General features: G+C 60.8%; 1 pseudogene across 1 annotated transcript; it reads left to right on the top strand.

The window, feature by feature from the left end:
• Positions 1–355: 355 nt before the first annotated feature.
• On the top strand, positions 356–3767 carry LOC310923567 (class I histocompatibility antigen, F10 alpha chain-like; annotated as a pseudogene). Its single transcript, XR_014592750.1, has 5 exons — positions 356–431; positions 2032–2295; positions 2661–2936; positions 3107–3379; positions 3458–3767. The product of XR_014592750.1 is annotated as a class I histocompatibility antigen, F10 alpha chain-like (transcript).
• The last annotated feature ends 308 nt before the right edge of the window (positions 3768–4075 follow it).

Below are 4075 nucleotides of genomic sequence, written 5' to 3'. Positions count from 1 at the left end.
CCCATTCCTGTGAGCGGGGACCCCCCTGCACCCCCTTCCTCAGCTCCGGATCCCCTTCACGCCATTTTCTGGCACCTGGACCCCCCTGAACCACCAATTCCCGGGCACGGGGACTTCCCTGTACCCCCTTATCCCGCACCGATGTCCCCAGACGAATTCTCTGGAATTCCCCGTCCCCTCCCCCCGCCCTCTCTCGGTCTCTTTCGCTTCCGCGTCCCAACCTGCGAGACCGGGATCTGCCCGGCGACTGGTGACGTCACTAACAGATGAGCTCAGCATTGGCGAGCACGGACTAGCTCCGCCAATGGCGGGGCGGGAGGCGGCTCTGGGGGCGGGGCCGCAGCGGAGCAGCGCGATGGCTCCAGCGCTGGGTCTGGGGGCGCTCTTGGGGCTTCTGGGGCTCCTGGGGGACCCTGGGGGTGCCACGAGAGGTGAGTGGGAACCCCAAAACCGGGACCACCCTTAACTGCAACTCCCGGGCACCGGGACACCTCTTATCTTCCATTCCCGGGCACAGGAACCCCCCCATAGCCCCCATTTTGGGTTCTGTGACCCCCCTCCATCCCCTTCCCCAGCACGGGGACTCCCCTGAACCCCCATTTCTGGGAACCAGGACCCCCCTGTACCGCCTTATCTGGCACAGACATCCCCCTGGACCCCCATTTCTGGGAACCGGCACCCCATGAACCGCCGTTTTCTGGCACCGGAACCCCCTTGAACCCCGAATTTGGGGAAGGAAACTCCCCTTGAAGCCCCATTTTTGGGCACTGGGACACTCTTAAATCTCCATTTCCGGCCGCCGGGACCCCCCGCAGCCCCGTCAGTGCTCTGGGACCCCCCTGCACCCCCTTTTCGGGCATCTCGCTTTTCCCAGACCCCAGACCCGCCCTTTTCCTTCACCTTCGGACCCCCCAGATCCCCCAACTTTCCGTGTCCCCCGTTTTCCGCTCCCGCCGCTTCCCAAACGGGGTCCCGGAGGGTCCCGGCCGTCCCAGGGGTCTCGGGGGGGTCTCAGGGGGATCCAATGGGATCCAGATGAATTCCCTGGAATTCCCCCTTTGCCCCCGTCCCCTCTCCCAGCGCGTTCCCTCGGTCTCTTTCTCTTTCCCGTTGCCCAGGCTGCGCCTCCGGGATCCGCCCGCCTCTCCCAGCCCCAGACCCCCCTTTCCCTGACCCAGGGACCCCCTGGACCCCCATTCCTGCCTTTCCCAGCTCCCAGACCCCACTGCCCTCAACACCGGGGACCCCCGGACCCCCCTTTCCTGGGCACAGGGACCCCCTGGATCCCCCATCCCGCCTCTCCCAGTCCCTTCCTTGAACCTTGGACCCTTCCCGGCTCTCCCGGTTCTGCTTCCTGACCCTTGGACGGCCCCAGACCCCCAATCTCTGCATCCCCCCAGTTCTCCACCCCCTGCACATCCTGTGGGGGTCCCAGCGGGTCTGGGAGGGTCCCTGGAGAGTTGTGGAGGGTCCCTGGGGGGATTCTGTGCCCTGAGATCCCCCTGAATTTCCATGCTCGGGTACCAGGACCACCCTGCACGCCCTTACCCTGCAGCAATCCTCCTCTGCACCATCCGTCCCACCTTCTCCAATCCCCAGACCCCCATTTCCTTCACTCTGAAATCCCCTGGACCCCCATTCCTGCTTTTCTCAGCCCCTACTTCCCCCTCTTTCCTCTACATCAAGGACCTCTGAGCCTCCCATTCCCAGGCCTCCCCACCTTGTGACCCCTCTTTCCTTGGCACTGGGGACCCCTGGGCCCCCTTTCCTGGGCACAGGGATCCCCTGGAACCCCCATCCCACCTCTCCCAGTCCCTGCACTCCCCCCATTCCATAACTCTGGAACTCCCTGAGCCCCCATTCCTGGACACCGGGAGCCCCCTGCACACCCTTTCCTGTCCATCCCACCTCTCCCAGCCCTGCAAACCCTTTCCTTGGCCCTGGGATCCCCAAACCCCTTTCCAGCTCTCCCAGTTTCCCCTTTCATTGATCCATGACCCCTCAACCCCCCAAATCTCTGTGTCCCTCCAGTTCTCCACTCCCTGCGTTACCTGAATATGGTGGTGTCAGAGCCCAGCCCGGGGATGCCCCAGTACATGGAAATGGGGTTTGTGGATGGGATCCCCATCACACGCTACGACAGCGAGCGGGGCCGGGTGGAGCCACTGACACAGTGGATGAAGGATGGAGCTGAGCTGGAATATTGAGATAGGAACACCCAGATCAATGTGGGGAACCAGCACGTGTGTGCTCTGGACCTGGAGACAGCACGGGACCGGTACAACCAGAGCAGGCGTGAGTGGGGTGATCTGTGGGGCTGGGATGGGGATCCGTAGGCCTGGAATGGGATCTGTAGGTCTCGGATGTGGATTCACAGGGCTCCAAGGGGCTGAGATGGGGATCCATTAGGATGATATGGGATTTCCTGTGATCCATGGGCTTTGGACATGGATCCATGGGGCTGAGATGGGATCTGTGGGGCCAGGTTGGGATCCTTGGGGTTCCATCCCATGTGATTGGGGTGTGCATCCATGGGGTCCACGGGGCTGGGATGAGGTTCTGTGGGTCTCCATCAGACTCTGGGGCTCCATAGGGCTGGATTTGGGTTCTGTGGGGCTGGGACACAATTCCATGGGTCTCAGTGGGTACAATCCCCCCAGGTTTCCACACCATACAGCGGCTTAAGGGCTGTGACATCCTGTCTGATGGGAGCATCCATGGATCCTACCAGTACGGCTACGACGGGCGGGATTTCATCTCCTTTGATCTGGGATATGGGAGATTCATGGTGGCCAATGGCGCTGCTGAGATCACCAGGAGGCACTGGGAACATGAAGGGATTGAGGCTGAGAGGCTGACGAATTACCTGAGGCACATCTGCCCTGAATGGCTCCAGAAATACGTTGGATACGGGCAGAAGGAGCTGGAGCGTAAAGGTGGGTGGGAATTTGTGAATGGAGGATTGGAGAACACGGTAATTCCTGTAGGAATTCCACGGGCAGATCTCACCCCCATCCCATTCCAATGGGAATTCCGTGGATGCCTCTCACTGTTATCCCATTCCCATGGAATTCCATGGATGCATCTCACCGTTATCCCATTCCAGAGCCCCCTGATGTCCATGTGTCCAGAAAAGAAGAACACGGGACGCTGATCTTGTCCTGCCACGCCTACGGATTCTACCCCAGGACCATCGCAGTCAACTGGCTGAAGGGGGATGAAATGTGGGATCATGAGACGGAGTGGGGCGGGATTGTTCCCAACAGCGACGGCACCTTCCACACCTGGGCCAGGATCGAGGCGCTGCCGGAGGAGCGGGAGCAGTACCGGTGCCGGGTGGAGCATCCCGGAATGCTGGAGCCCGGGATCTTCGCTTGGGGTGAGGCTGGCAATGTGGGAATTGGGAATTCCCAGATGGGGGTTCCCCTTCCCCTCCTCACCATCCCGCATTTCCCAGAGCCGACATCTGGCGGGAATCTCACCGTGGTGGTCGCTGTGTCCGTCATCGCTGCCATCCTCATCCTCACTGTCCTCATTGGATTCATTGTCTGGAAGCTCCAATCCGGTAACACACGGGATGGGGGTCGGGAAGGGGCACGGATCCACCCGGCACCGTTCAGGAATCCTGTGCCACTGACACTGATCCCACTGTTTTTCCACAGGGAGGAGGGACAGGGATGGATACAACATGGCAGCCGGTGAGTCCCAGTGGTGGATCCAGCTCTGGATCCCCTCTGTGCAGATCCCAGGATGGATCCTGGGGTTAATCCTGGTCTGTGATCCCTGCTGGGATCTCATGGATCTTCTTTTTCTGCAGGAAAAGGTGTGGGGGCCAACGACTTGACCGCAGGTGTGGAGTGGAATCAGGGTGGGATTCCAGAGGGGGATCGGGGCAGGATGGATGGACTGGGATCAGGGATGGATTGTGGATCAGACCAGGGATCCAGAGCAGGATCAGATGGAATTGGAGAGTGGGATTGGGGCTGGATTCTGGAGCGGGATCTGGTGGGATAGATGGGGCAGGATTGGTGTGGGATGGATGGAGCAGGATCAGGGCTGGATTCTAGACAAGAAT

This window comes from Zosterops lateralis (assembly GCF_965231275.1).
Source record: "Zosterops lateralis genome assembly, contig: HAP1_HAP1_SCAFFOLD_111, whole genome shotgun sequence".
NCBI classification, from domain to species: Eukaryota; Metazoa; Chordata; class Aves; order Passeriformes; family Zosteropidae; genus Zosterops; species Zosterops lateralis.
The sequence above is the reverse complement of the archived record's forward strand: the minus strand, read 5'-3'. Positions and strand labels throughout refer to the sequence as shown.